Source organism: Pollicipes pollicipes, unplaced genomic scaffold, assembly GCF_011947565.3.
Source record: "Pollicipes pollicipes isolate AB1234 unplaced genomic scaffold, Ppol_2.1 Scaffold_4881;HRSCAF=5763_pilon_pilon_pilon, whole genome shotgun sequence".
Taxonomy (NCBI): domain Eukaryota; kingdom Metazoa; phylum Arthropoda; class Thecostraca; order Pollicipedomorpha; family Pollicipedidae; genus Pollicipes; species Pollicipes pollicipes.
Genome location: NW_023596576.1, coordinates 51,171,712 through 51,187,579, shown reverse-complemented (window position 1 = coordinate 51,187,579; position 15,868 = coordinate 51,171,712). Strand labels below are relative to the sequence as shown.

General features: G+C 49.6%; 1 long non-coding RNA gene across 1 annotated transcript; it reads left to right on the top strand.

Annotated features, from left to right (window-relative positions):
* The first annotated feature begins 10,233 nt into the window (after positions 1-10,233).
* LOC119101412 (uncharacterized) lies at positions 10,234-15,868 on the top strand. Its single transcript, XR_005094554.1, has 3 exons — positions 10,234-10,321; positions 15,460-15,596; positions 15,837-15,868. It is a non-coding gene; the product is annotated as an uncharacterized LOC119101412 (long non-coding RNA).

Below are 15,868 nucleotides of genomic sequence, written 5' to 3'. Positions count from 1 at the left end.
TGCGTTTGCTGAGTTGGTGTGCAATGGAGCCGTAAATAAATGCGTTGTACTGAATAATGCCTCTAATAATTGCTGTCGAAACCTGAAGAATTGTTTTGCGGTCGCCTTCCCAGTTCGTGTCTCTGAACGCACAGAGGATGTTGGCGCGCTTTTCACACCTGGTGGAAATTTCTCTAATGTACGCGTTGAATATGAGTGCTTTTTTCCAGGTTGACACCGAGGAATTTCAAGCTTTGAACTGTTTCATACCTTTGCCGTTCGGTTGATGTTGAGAGGTAGGGAAGGTCGACCTGGAGTAAGTGACTGGCTGATGTGTCTGCCGACAGGGTGAAACCCTACTAGGGACACCACGATTCAGTGTGATTTAGGCTTCATTGTACAATATTTTCAGCCCTAATGAGGCAGTTTTGTGTTGTCCCAACGGCCACATCGTCCGGAAAAAGTGAATAACTAAAGGGAGTGTTCGCCATCTGAAGATATTTAGGCAAGCGTCAGATGTCATGAAATAAGTTCACTCATAACTTTTGTCATGGTTTTAAGTGAAAAAGGCGGCTCTTGGCAAAACAATTTCTCTGTTACAATGCTCCTCTTTTGTGATAATGCTCCTTAATCCGTCGTTGTTTGGTTACGGCATCGGGCCTTACTCGACATTGATCAAGAGCCAATTGATGGCCGTTTTACCTGGAAATTGTGCACACGAATGCTAGGCATGAACGACTCGAAAATTATCAATGTTGGCCTTCATCGCCGCGTGGCTAATGAAGCGGCAGGGTTTGAATGACGTCATGATGGTGTTGTGGATGTCTGGGTGACCTTGAAATAGTTTCCCCGCAATAATCTGCACATTTCGCAGACACTGCACAGCCTGCACATAGTCTGCACAACTGCCAAGTGCTTGCTTGACGGAGGGTACGTATAAACATCCGGGTTAGCTGAACTGAAGTCACAGCTGGACGCAAGGCCATTTAGTCTGGACTTAAGATCGACGCAAAAGGTGTGGTCGGCAGACACGGTGTCGCAAATGTGGGGCAAATGCGTTCATTGCCAGTATTGGGTCTGCAGTGTGTTGGTTCTGGATGGTGAGCTGTGGGAACGGCCCTGGGGGAATGCGTTCGAGTTAAAAGCATCTCATGAGCTTCCAGATTTGTGTTAGGGGCGTTAAACGGCTAAACCTCACCGCAAGCTGCTGGCATGATCGGGTACGTTGTGTTCTGATAGTTCGCAGCGAACTCTGGCCTGATTGTAGGCTATGTAGTTCGTTTGCACTCACATCTTGTGCATACTCTAAGAGTTTTGCGGGTTTTACAACTGCCTCCTGGCAGGCCTGTGACCACCAAGGCGCTGGTGCCTTTTCTCGTGGTTGCTTACGCTTAGTGATGCTGGCTTATGCTGCTGAGCTGATGGCTCCTAAAACTGTGCTGATGTTGCGGTTTTGCGAGACAACTAAAGTCAGGTCTACCACTCACTAAGATTTTGGCCGGTCCGTCCATTTCAAACTCCAGGAGAGTGTGTGAGTGTTAACGTGGTATATTGACTCAGAGCCGAGTGCATTGCAATTGGATAGCGATTGCTTAACTCTGGGTGTGAGTCAATAGCCCAGTCAGAGAAGTGCACGAGTCCTGAGGTGCAGCACGAAAGGTCTATGGCTGCGTCTGTGCCACCAAAACGAGTTATACCGGGTGCAGGCGCTGGTGTTGAGCAGACTCAGCATGTGTGCATGTAAAAGGTCGTAAATGGGGTAGCCGCGGGTGTCTGCTGTGTGGCCCCCCTCCCCCTCCCTCAGGCTGGGTGTTTGGCGTCAAAGCCACCTCGGAGAATGTGTGCCTGTGGAATTTGTTGCAGGAGGTGATCGAGCTCAGTCTGCATGCCGGGTAAGATGCAGTAAGATGACCAACGTCTCGATGTGGTGTATTCTAAGTCTGAATGGAACGCAATCGAAGTGTGACTGAACAGTCTGCCGGCCAGTAGGGTGCACTGTTGGATTTGAGGATGGCTGCGCTCCCTCGTCGTATGTTGGCGTCACTTACGTCGTACAGGTGCAGAGTATAGCCGGATATAAGTGTCCAGTGTGTGTTGCTGTTTTAAAGTATGTTTCCTGAATGACTGTAAGCAAAGGCAGCCGGTTGAGAAAAGCTGCTTTGAGTTGATTTAAACGGCTGGTCAGGCCACCAACGTTTCACTGTAAGATGTGCTCCATTCTGGATTTTGAGCCCCCCCCCCCCCCTCCTCCCCATCAGGGCGAGGTGTAAATCATACTTTCGGGTGGGGAATCACCTGCCTTCTCCTGATATCTGAGAATATAAGTAAGCTGAAGACCCCAAATTCACAGGGTGGATTGGAATGCATGTAAACTCATTCGTGTCCAAACCTGAGGTTCGGAGGTCATGACTATTGGGTCATATAGAGTAAACCAATGTCAAACTCCAAATTAGCATCCAACGTGCCTCAGACCTTCTCACGCAACCAACACATCTGTTCGAAGCAAAGGCCATTGGTGTTTACTTAAGCACACGCGTCTTGGTGGACTTTTAAAAGTCATGTTGACATAAAACAAACATTTCGTTTTTGAATTTTGTATCGGAATCAGCGTGGAGGATTACACTAGGTGGTATGCTCCCAAAAGTAGCATGTTTGTATGGATCATTTTAGGCCAGTGATGTGTTAAAAAGTCAGGGAACAATGTCTGTTGTGCCCCCTGTTATCAAAATATCCGAAAGATGCATCAGAAACCACCTGATGCATTTAAGTCTCCAGTACAAATCATGTTAATGTTGGCCTCCATTAGACCCTTACGCCTGGTCGAAGGTTCATTCAACTCGTCGTTATCCTAAATTTAACTGTCTTATCGGCTGAGAAACTATCTCAGAGACGTATGACCGTCTAACACTTCGTTGTCGCTTCAGAGCAATTCATTCCCTATAAATCGGTTTGCGTAACCGGCTTCCACCACGCGTTCTTAGTAGGATCCCATTCCTGGATTTGCTGGGGACGCCTGTGGCGCCGCCACCACTCAAGGATAATATTTATATGAGGAGTCCACTGATAAGACAATAGTAAAAACCTTATGCCTTGTAGACAAACCTGGAGGGTGGATATATAGGTGCGTTGATAGTTCGGCAATATGCCTTTATCGAAACGATTAGCATCAGTGGATTCAACATTGCTGACCAATGATGCTGCTCACTTTGAATCAAGTAGGATCACCGGCTCGATTTAAGCCGAGTCAGATCATCGGCAGGCAATTTCAGGTTTACTTCTACCATTCGATTCCATAAAGACATGCTCTCGAAATCTCAACGCATCTGTGTCTCCATTATCCTGCGCTTAACCAGGAAAAATGAGGCTATTACTTCTGTCTTATCTATGTGCATAATGTTTCTCGCAAATATGCTTAACGACTTACGAGGAGTCAAATGATCAGCCTATTAGCCGGATAACGTAAAGCGTTCGACTCGGCACGTTTGGACTCCCATAGCAAGGTCACTGACCTCATTGAACTTTTGCATAGAACAGGTATTTAGCTTCACGACGGTTGCATGAGGAGTTCGGGGGGCACTTGATACACCAATCTGGAGCTTGACATGGTTTGACCTTATTTGACCTTTAGTTCATGACTTGGGAACTTCAAGTTTAAAACAAGTGAGTTAACGTACGGGTCAAGCTGCCCTGTAAGTTTGGCGTTTCTAGCTATCTTGTTTTTCGAGGTCTCAGAGGGTCAAATTACCCCCCCCCCCCCCGAGCGAAGGGTATTTAGCCGGCCAACCGGACGCACGTTGGCAATCTGAAATCGGCATGGAGCTTGATATAGAAAATCAGCTGATATAAGGCCCCCTTTCACATGCCAGTGAATTTGATGTTCAATGTCACGTCATATTGAAAAATGGATTAGTATAATTTGGTATTTTTGTCTCAAAAAGCGCAACACATTTCATTGCCTACGAAAGCATGGTAGACCCCGCGGAGGCACCGGCTTCGGTCGGTGTAGGGGTCTAGCGCCCCGTCGGGTCCCAGCTCCGGTAACGGGCGGACAGCGCAAGCTGCTCCTCTCAGGGCGTAGCGACGCTGCCGGTACGTGACCTCCTGCTCCTTGTCCCGCCCGCTCCCTTCCCATTACCCGCTTTCCCACATCCGGCCCACTCATCACTATTACTCCTCGTTTTATCGGGGTCGCCGTGCCCCATCGCCCGCGTCCCCGGGTTGATCGGATCCTGGCGGCTGAGGGGCGTGTCGTGCAGGTCAGTCACGGCGCGTCCCAACACTCCACTTCGGCCAGGAAATCCAGGTGCGCGGGGGGCTCGTGGGGCCCAGCACGGGTCTAGCGGCTTGTCGCTCGCGCTGCGGCTGGGTGCTCCATGCGAGTCTCCGCTTGGGGCGCCCGGCTGTGCTCAGCGGCTTAAGGGGTCAAGGGGCTTCGGCGCTGAACCACGGTCAAGACGGGAAGGGGTCTCCACGTTTACGCCTGGCCGTGCGGGAGGCGTCGTTCGCCCTGTATGGCATTGGGGTAGCTCTGGCGGCGACCTCCCCCCCCCCCCCCCCGAGGGAGTGTTGGACCGTCCCCCAGTTGGGCTCCGGGGTGGGTTAGGAGCCTCGGTGCCGGATACTTAAACCATACATGCATGACAACTTCAATAAAAAACTCGCACCCCGAAAAGGGGGCGGACAGAGAGTACAGGTGGTAGTGCGCCAGCGCCTACCCCTCGAATCTTAATTATCCGAAGCGCCGAGAAGGCGCTATCGTGCCTTTCGCCCTTTCAAAGGCGAAATGGGTGTGATCGGTTTGGAAAGGGCTCCGATGCGATAAGCTCAAGGACGGTGGGATCGAGGTCGAGTTTCAGAACGGAGAGGAGGCGAAACGGGCCATGACTTCGGATAGGTTTGTGTACTGTGTGCGAGATGCGGAAGGGAAGAAGGGCCTGTCAGTGGCGATGACCGTCGAGGTTCATAGGACAGAAAACTCGTCAAAGGGTATCATCAACTGTTTTGACCTGAAAGGTGTCAGTGATGCTGGAATAGTCGACGGCCTCGCCGAGTTCAGGGTAACAAATACTCGCCGCATCAAGGTGCGCAGGGGTGCGGAGTTGGTCCCCGCCAACATCATCGTACTGACTTTTAACCGTCCTGACATACCATCTGAAGTAAGGGTAGGCTATGTGAAGGTGAAGGTGCGCCTTTTTATTCCGAACCACATGATATGTTTTAAGTGCCAGATGTTTGGACATACGAGGGATTTCTGCCATAACCAGCCAGCATGTGGTAAGTGTGCTTCTCCAGAGCACCCGAGTGATCAGTGCAATGCAGCGAGTCCATGGTGTGTGAACTGTGGGAAAAACCAAAAACCTCATTCTACTTTCGATCGTGCCTGTCCGCCGTACGCCAGAGAGAAGGGGATTGTTGCACTGAAAACCACGAAAAACATCTCATTTCTTGAAGCGAGGGTACAGATGAACTGAGCCATCCTAAGACATCATATGCCACAGCAGCCCAAGTTCCTGTGGCACATGAAATCTCCTTAGATCAGCTGACTGGAACGCAACTAATTAAACTACTTATATCATTCGGGCTATCTGTTGTACCGGCGTCCCAGGTGCACACCACCGTATCGGCAACATCATCGTCCCCCGTGTCGTTGGCACCCTGCGCCCCTTCTGAGGCGCAGGCCAGCTCGCCAGTTGTTACCTTGCCGTGTCACCCCTCCCCGGTGCCGGAGCGCCCGGTGCCCGCCATGGTGCCGACCTCCGCGGCACCATCTGACGCGCCGGCGGAGGGAGAGGGATGGATGGTCGTTCAGCGTGGCCGGGGCCTGCGGACTTCACCGGCCTCACCATCCGGCACCCAGTTGTCGTCATCTCCAGTGACACCGGTCGCGAGCACTTCTCGAAGAGCGCTTGAAGCCCTAGAGCGTCACGAGGCAGACAGGCGCGCCCGTGAGGCTAAGGGGGCGCGCCTGGCTGAGCTGGAGCCGGCCAAAGCAGCCAACAGGCTGTCAGGAGCGGGCAAGGAGCCTGCTCCCCGGAGCAATATTCCCTCACCGCGAAGACCGGTTGAGGCTCCACCTCGGCACCAGGTGGTAAGCAGGGACTCAGTGATGGCCCCTCCTCCGCCACCACCACGCACGGGATATGCTGGCTCCAAGCGTGTCCCATCTGGGCCCTTATCCTCAAGTGACGGGGTAACCCAAGGTCCCGCCTCAGGCTGGGGTACCAGTCTGTGGAACTGGGCTCCAAATCTGAGAAATCTGGCTCTTCATCTGGACCGGTGCAATCCCTTTAAATCTCATCTTTTTAGCGTGAGATATTTTACGTCTTTTTAGCACGTCCTTTTACAGATGTTTTTACAGTGGAACTGCAGGGGAGTAAGGGCTAATGCGCTCAACCTCCAGGCTGAGATTGGCCAGAAGTGTCCCGCAGCTGTTGCTCTGCAAGAAACAAAACTGGCGCCGAACTCCTTCTTTGCGTTAAAAGGCTACGCAGTATTCCGCAGTGACGTGCCTGCTGACACTGTTACGCACGGCGGTGTCCTCCTGGCCATTCACCACAGCCTGCCAGCTCGAAGGCTTGACTTGAAATCGTCGCTTCAGGTTGTAGCAGCACGTGTTCATTTCAACGGTCGCATCATCACAGTCTGCCCTCTGTACCTGCCACCTGGCGCCAGTTTTCCATCATTGGGGCTCAGGCGCCTGATGGTTGGGATTCTTCCGCCAATCTTAGTATTAGGAGACCTTAACGCCCATCACACCGCCCGGGGCTGTGATGAAACAAACACTCGCAGGAGGTCGTGCGAGAGCATTATACACGGTGCTTCCCTGTGCATTCTAAACACCGGACAGCCAACGCATTTTATTCTTCCTTCCGGGCGGACATCAACCCTTGATCTCAGCCTTTGTAGCCCACAGCTTATGCCGCACCTGGAGTGGACAGTGGCCGACGATCCACTAGGCAGTGACCATTTTCCGGTGTGGTTGAGATTCCGAAGTCCTGGGGTGCCAGGCACCAGGACCCAGCGTTGGGATTTCAAAAAGGCTGATTGGAAGAGCTTTGAAGCTCGACTGGAAGCGTCGGTTTCCACACGTGTTGTGAGTGTGCCTACCTCTGCAGAGAATTTCAATGCCCTGCTTTTGAAATGTGCTGACGGGTGCATCCCCCGCACTTCATGTAATCCACGCCGCACGCCCGTTTCGTGGTGGACGGATGAGTGTCGTGACGCCATCCGTGCTCGCAAACGCGCTTTTCGAGCTTTCGATCTAAGGGGCAGCACGGCCAATCTGATTGCGTTTAAGAAAGCAAGGGCGTTCGCGCGTCGAACGATCAGGGGGGGGGGGGGGGGCGAAGCGCAATTCGTGGCGTGATTACGTCCGCACACTTACCCGTCTCACACCTACTGCCCAGGTCTGGTCACGGATCAAGCGAACTTCCGATCAGTTCTGCTCTACCCTACGCCCCGTACTACACGTAAATGGTCACGACGTCATACATCCAGTGGATGTTGCAAACGAGATTGACCGAGCAATCTCGGGGCGCAGCCGTGGTGTCAGTACGCAACGGCAGTTTGCTTGCGATAGAATGCGACACGAAGAAACACATATAGACTTTGCTTCCACCAAAGACATGGCATATAACGATCTCTTTACCATGGTCGAATTAAAGCATGCTATCGACATGCTGCGGTGCGTGTCAGAGGGCCCTGATGGTGTGCATAACAACATGCTTCAGCATCTTCCTGGTAGCCTGTTGACAATTTTGCTAACAATCTTAAATCACTTTGGGTCAGCGGCGACTTTCCGTTCTCATGGCGTCAGGCTACTCTGGCCCCTCTTCTGAAACCAGTGAAGAGTGGTTTAAATCCCCGACATTATCAACCCACCGCACTTACATCGTCACTCTGTAAGTTGATGGAGAAAATGGTAAACGTCCGACTCACATGGTTCTTAGAACAGCATGACGTCTTTACTTACGCACAGTGCGGTTTTAGGAAGAATCGTAGCACGGTGGACCACCTTTCAACACTCGATGCTATGATTCAGCAAGGTTTCAAAGGGAAAGGTCATGTAGGTGTTGTATTTTTCAATCTTGAAGCCGCTTACTATACCACGTGGCGACGTGGTATCCTCTTAAAACTTTTCAAGCATGGCATACGTGGTCATATGGGCACCTTTTTGAAGAATTTGTTGGTTGAACGCGTCTTCCGTGTGCGTGTGGGTAATGAGATGTCAGCACCTTTTCATCAGGTGAATGGTGTGCCTCAGGGAAGCGTTTACGTGCGGCGCTTTTTGCTATCATGATAAACGACATCGTTGACGTCATACCGCAGTCAGTCGGCCGCGCTCTCTTCGTAGATGATTTCACCATATGAACCAGCGCATCAAGGACGCATGTAATGGAACGCCAGGTCCATTTGGCTGTTGACCATCTGGAAAGGTGGGGCACCGTTAATGGGTTTCGGTTTTCCACCGTGAAAACGGTCGCCACGCGCTTCTGTCGCCGTCGTCAATGCGGTGGCCTGGCTCTCCGTCTTTACGACCAACCCATTCCTACTGATTCGGTAACCAGATACCTTGGGGTATATGTCGACAGCCGTCTCACATATAAGGCGCATTTTAAAACGCTACGAGACAGATGCTTTAAAGCTTTGAACATTTTAAAATGTGTGGCACGTACGTCATATGGTGCGGATATGAAAGCGCTCATGCTTTTATACCGTTCACTTATCCGTTCTAAGCTTGATTACGCATGTTTTGTATATGACAGCGCAAGTGAGTCAAGCAAGCGTCCGTTGGGCACTGTCTAACACACAGCGCTCCACATCACCACAGGAACGTTTCGAACGTCACCTGTCGCAAGCTTTCTTGTTGAGGTCAACGAGCCGCCGCTGTCGGCTAGGCGGGAAATGCTTGGCAAGAGATATGCTCTAAAGCTGCGGCAATTCCCTTCTCACCCGACATATTACTGCAGTTTTCTCTCGTCGAACAACGGCTGTGTTTCTTGGTGGTCTGGATCAACATTACACCCCTTGTTGCGCCAGGATAAGGCTTCTGCTTGATGCCAGTGGCATTCCTCTTTGCAGCGTGGTGGTGTCGGCTGTACATTTGTAAGTGGAACCGTCACTCGACCATTTACACTGTCAAAGCACGCGTCGGTATCCACCTCCGAACTGGTAGCTATAATCAAGGCGCTCTGTTTTATTGAAGTTGGGAATGAGTCCTTGCACCTTGTTTTAACAGGCTTTTTGAGCGGCCTCTTGGCTTTGAGAACTTTCAACCCATTGTCCCCTTTTACAGGACATTTTGATGCGGCTCACTGCATTGGACCGAGTTGGAAAGAACGTGATACTTTGTTGGATTCCTAGTCATGTAGGTATCGTTGGAAATGAGCTCGCTGACGCAGCCGCAAAACGGGCATCACATGCACCATGTACGCACAGATTGCCTCTTCCAGCTCGAAATTTGTATCCATCCATTTTACCTTTCTTGCAACACAAGTGGCAGCTCTGTTGGGATCATGACACAAATAGCAAATTGAAACACATAAAACCCAAATTGGGCCTGTGGTCTTCCAGCTTCCGCGATTCGAGGCAAAAAGTTGTACTTTGCAGGCTGCGTATTGGCCATACGTACGAAGCTCACAGATATTTGTTGTGTGGAGGTGAGAGACCCCGATGCCCTCATTGTTCCGCGTTTCTTACCGTGCACCACGTAGTAATGCTTTGTCCACATTTCGCCCGGGAGCAATCGCTTTACTTTGGACGAAATGCTACCCCCCTTACGCTAAGTGACATTCTTTGTGATCACTCGCAACTTCTTGAAGATGGCTGACTGTTTTCATTCCTTGCGGAAATCTGATTTTGCTGTATATAGGCACCTCGTAGCTAAATGACAACGTTATGGGCGCAATATGACCTATGCAGTCGGTGCGCCCAACAACCCTTATTAACCACAGAACAAGAAAGCATGATAAAAGAGGGTCTCGTAAGACATTCTTGCCAGGAAATGCATAACGTACGTTATTTATCGACAGCCCGCTACACAAAAGACCCGCTTCACCGAGTTGGTCGTGTCCTTCTTGAAAACACACAGTTGAGAAAGATCTGTTTCTCTCCATTTCTGTGTTTTGTCCGTTTCGACATCTTCAAGTAAGCCATCACAAACAGCGATGCGGATAAACTGATGATCCAATGACGTCATACCATGCATGAGCTGTCTGCAGCGGAACAGCAGTGCCAGGTTGGAACCTGAGAAATGAAAAAGGACCGAATGCAAGTTTCGTTGTGGGGTTGTGGGCGGCGGCGTGATTCCAGGATATTATATACCTATTCATGGTATCTGCAGGTATGCACATATATAATCAGTATGACACTCTTTGTTGTATGAGGTGCCTTTGAATACCACTGTTATAACGATTTTCGTGTGGGGCTATGTCTGAGTGAGATGCACAGATCTGCGTCGTCGCTAGGTGCTTAGTTGCTGCTCTCCGCACATACTTGAAAAAGATAGTGGTGACCAAACCGCTATGATCCCAGAAGCCATAAGGGCTAAGAACACATAATGTGGGTGGTTGGAGGCTATAAACTGCAATTTTGCGAATTGTTTGGCTCAAAGTCAGTGCTGTCTACATCAAGTTTTGTCAAATGGTTCAAAATTTCCTTGTATATTGTTTGGGTAATAAGCCAGACCAAAACGTATTTTTCTGCTGGGAAATATGAGATAATGTTTGTGAATAGCTGTGGAGGGCTTAGCAAATTTTATATATGTTGGAGGGAGGTGGTTTTTTGAATGAGTGGCCCCACCTGTCCTTATCCTGAACCTTTTGGGAAACTCACACCTTTGCAGCTGATTGGCATGTCATGATAAAATGATGGTATTTAGCCAGAGTGTGGACTCCTTTTCATGCACATCACATCATTGCATTGTTTCACGCCAAATCAGTGATGAAGACACACCTGAGCTGCATTGCGTGATGCAACACCACTGATTATTTGAGAAACTATCAATTAATTCCTTGGTACAGTTTAGGCCATTGTTCAACCTTTTCTCCCTCTGATTATCCATTTGGTCCCTGATGTAGCAAGGGATGTGTAACAATTCAAAGGGCCATTCCTTGTCATCAGAGGAAGCCAACAGTGGCTGGACTCTGGAGTACATTTTAAGGTGTTTTTGAAGCACATCAGTATGACTTGTAACCACACCTGAGTGTAGTATTACTCGGACTGAAAATTGTTTCCCTCTCTCCATTGCCACCCTCCCCAAGTGCTCCACTGGCCACCCCCTCATTTCCTTGTGCAACATGATTATTGGATGGCCATGATGAACTATCTGATTCACCAGATTGCGGTAAATGAACGTAAGCTGCAGCACTGCATGGCACCATGACAGTTGAAGGTGATGCCTTCCATTGCAGGGTAGGCACAATGATCTGTATTAAGTTCCATTGCTGCTATTCCTAATGACAGCTGGAAATAGGGTCACTTACACCACATCCACAAATTTCTGCTATATGTTTAGATAGCATGCACCACATAATGACTGGTAGGCTGAAGTTTGCAATTGAAGAAAAAAGAAGATGGCATTCAACACGGGGTTATTACATGCTATCAGTTCCATGTGCACTACCAGTGATGTCCACTTTCCATTTCTGCCTCTGCTTCAATGGGCACATGAATCTGGTATCCAGACTGGTAGCTTTTAGAAGTTTTGAACCTGTTTTCATTTGTTTCTGGTAACATGCAAAGCCTCTACTTAAAGGACTAAAAAGTACATGTCCTAGTCTCATTGCGACAATTTTATTTACACACACAGTGTAACCAGCCTCAATATTGTACTCAAATTATATATGTGCATTACTCTTGATTCAAATGCATTCTTGTACCTCAATCTATGATGCTGTCAGTCATGCTGATCCAGCATGTGGCCCCTCATGTTGTTTTGTTAAAGTGAGCCACAGACCATCAATTCTACTGAAGAGTTCTGCTGGCAGCTTAGTTTCAGAATGTTTGATCTGTCTTATTGTGACATGATCATTGTGGGCAGAACTAATTCTAATACAGCAGAGTTTGTCGAAGTGCAGCACAGATTTCTCATCAGCCACTAAACTGTTACTTGTCTGGCCAAGCCCCTTCCTTATCATAATCTGCATCCAGTAATGTCCTCCCTCGGCTTGAAGACCATGTGCAGCACCATGTTTTGTTTCTCCACCTTGACCGACAGCTGACAGTCCACCTTCGTCAGTATGCTACAAATGGGTGCAGAGTGCATTATGAGTAGCCCCAGTAGAAGCCAATGGCAGAGTTTTTTTTTACCACAAATAAATAATTCTCTGAGAAGTTGCCTTGAACCACCACTTTGTCTTCATTGGCAGTAGCTTTTTGGAGTGGGCAAAGTACTGCCCCTTCTTATCAGCTTTGAAGTGGCGTCTGGTCAGTTTTGTGATTCGCTGGCTAAGAGATCTCATGCAGTCTTCCTTTGTCCCCATGATTTCCACCAGTGCACAGCGATCTATGCTCACCCATTGTTGGTACTGAATCTCACCATCCCATCATCATCAAAGGTTGTACCACCCTTGTCACTACCCTCCGACTTGTCCAAGGAGATATGACTTACAAAGTCCATTACTCCCCCTCACCGTAACAGCCATCACAATCCTCCAGTATTCATATCAGGATGGCAAGGAGTGGATGTGAGCAATTTGGGATTTTGATGATATATGTGCACGCATACCGAATGCGTACCACTGCTGGCTGCCGAGATGTAGTGCTTCGGACAAAGTGCAGCAAATGTCGAGAGACTGGCAGGGCTTTTTATTCCCGCTTGTTAACGTCGTATGCTTTATGCAAGATTCCTAGAACAAGTCTTTCTGCACTCTACTCGTGGTTGCATCGAGCTGTGGGACCGTGACACAGTCGCCCTTGCCCGGACACATCTGGCTGTCCCGGTCCGACTAGTAAAACAACTTCACCTTCTTGTGACTGTCAGGAATGCCCATCCTCGCTTTAGGGACTTCTGGCGAGAGACCAAATGACCATGTACACGCGACCACTCTTTGTTTGCGTCCCGCCAGATAAGATAGCAACCTTTTGCCGTCGTAAATTTTTGTTTGCGCGGCATGAGAAGTTGGCTTAAAAACAGTTTATTAGTTCATTGACCATCCATTTGTGGTTGGGAAAATGCTGACATATAGTTTCCTTTCAAATCATCAAAGATACAACCTTGCAACACCTTTTCTGTCCTCCGCAGCAGCGTCGCCAGACTGCCTTGCTTGCCCCCCTCCTCCCCAACCCTGTGACGCTGCCATCGTCACACGGCCTCTGTGGAGATGATAGACGTGATTGTTCCTCTGTTTTTGCCTGGCCAGGCTTTTACTTGCGTACTTTTGTCTTACCGCGATCAAATTTATGCTCAATTTTGCCGGCAGCCACCCCTCCCCCTCCCCCTCCCTTCATCCCGACACTATTGTACACTTTTGTGACAAAAATGCGGTTGAATGATACATCCTTACACCCACTGACATGCTTGACGACACTGACTTTGTTGACTTTTCAACGATGTTACATCCGTTACACATATCACAACCAAGTATGCTTGAAACTATCGCGAAGACAGTCGTGCGTGCCGGGTTTGGAACGACCGTGCAGCGTTTTTGAAGAAACATGCCTTTTTACCTTTTTATTGTGAAAAATAATTTTGTGTGAGATTTGCATTCAACAAAATAGCGTTGCGAACGTCCGAAAGTTCAAAATAATTCGCGTGACTTTTGGTCACGCTATCACGGTTTTGAAAATGAAGTCAAGAAAAATTGGGAAATACACAATAGATGCACTGCGTTATCGCAAGGTGAGCGGTAAATCGTATTCAGGAATCTAACTAATTGTTAATCGCGTTATAGGCTCTCAACGATGTCTTTGTTAGCTTACCTCTTAACAATGCCCGAGGCTATAGGTCTTCGACCATTGCTCGGACTTTTCTTAAAATTACACATTTGAATTTAGGCATAAGACAGCACCCTGACAAGATGCTCATGAAAATGCGAAGCATTGGGTGTTGTGGCCCTGTCGATTTGTTGTGGAATGTACCAAGATTTCTTCACAATGAAAAACACCCTTGTCAGCTTGGTTACCTTTTCTGTCTACCCTAAAAGTGCTAAAACTTCTGTGCTAATTGCATAGCAAATCTGTTGATTTTTTCAATAATATTTGCTTTCAGCATGAATACTTATAGCTGGTGACTTACTGGATACAAGATAATGCTCGTTATTTTGACCAGCTTTGATATGATTGAAATTTAATAAATGAAGGTAGTATATGTGTAGTGTGACCTGGATGCCCTTCTGGTGTAATGTAGACTTGGCACAGTGTTCACTACTGCCATGCATTAATTTCAGAGTATTTTGTATGATATCCTGGAAAAATGACTTTATGCTGTTTCATCTCTGTGACTGTTATAAATGACTGGCTCATGGCATGTTCCCAGTAAGCAAGCAGTTTGTTAATGGGACAGACATATGTCGGGCATGCTGCATTCTGACAACTATATGAGCACAGAATGTAAATTGGATGGGCTCAGCTGCGTGATGGGGAGCATGAGTGGGTTCTGGAGCCCCCCCCCCCCCCCACACCTTTCTACCATACCTTTCAACAGAACATGATCAGTCGCCTGGCCTATCATGTACCTCTGGCTAATAGAAAGTGTGACGTTTGGTTGGTAGACCACTCTGAATATAGGGCAACCACCTCTCTTGTCAAGCAAGGGTGGGGAACGCGAAGCCTTGCCCTTTCTTTGTCGACGCTCATGGCCCTTTTTCTTTGTCTGCGCTCATGGCCCTTTCTTTGTCGACACCCAAGGCCGGATTTCCTGCTGTGGCGAGCATTTTTGTGAGCATTACTTCAGTCATTTTATATTTCTGACAAAAGTGAGCCCAAGCTCACTCATCTGAACAGCATCTCGCACTACACGAATACTGTCTGTAATGTTGTGTGTTGGCCAAGTGTTGCATGGACGAACCAGACACCAATGAGGTGATCACTGCATTGAAAGAGAAGATGGAAGAACCTTGCACGGCTGCCGCACTATTGTGCCTGGGAGCTCAACAGGGTCATTACGGGGTCAAAATGCATGTTGGCTCGGGTCTTATCGACGCATTCAACATTTGAGGCCATCTAGCGTCTCCATCACACACGTCCATCGCAGCTGGGGGCGTGGGGTGGATCGTGATCACGATCGGCACCAGATTCAGCCGGCGTCTCGACGCGCGACTGCTGGGCGGGCACGCTCTCAGCTGCACTCTCCCTCGCCTCACACACAACTCCAGTTAACCGTCTGTGTCGTTGATGTGTGGTACGCGGCTGCGCGCGTGGCGGGCCGCGGCGCGCCGGTGGCAGCTGAGCGGGCAGGCGCGCCGACGGCGTGAGATGAGACCGCCTGGCGCGGCCCGGCGCCGCGTGCGTCGCTGACACGGGCGCGTGTGGCTGTTGCAGGCCGCTCCGCTGGCTGCGCGCCGACCATCGTCCCCGGCCCGATCACCATGCGGTGCCGCTGACCGGGCGGCATGTGGCACTCGGATTTCGCCCGCGAGCCGTCCTGCGACAGTCTAGCCACGCTCAAGCTATGCGAGGTAATGTCCGGCAGTCGCTGCGCAACCGCTCTGGCGCTGGTTTTGACTGTGATTTGTGAGATCTCCTTCGCGTTCCTTTTTCGTGTTCGCTGAGTTGGCTTTCTGTCTTCCTGTGCTTCGTAACCTTGTTTTTGGCGCAATTTCCGCGGCAAGTGCACCGTGCCGTGCGCCGTATGTTAGCGTTTGCGTGGTGTTTGCTTTGGTGACCGTGCCGGTAACCGCCGCCGGACCGGCGCGCAGAGGGAGGAGGACGCGCTGCTGGCGGGCACGAC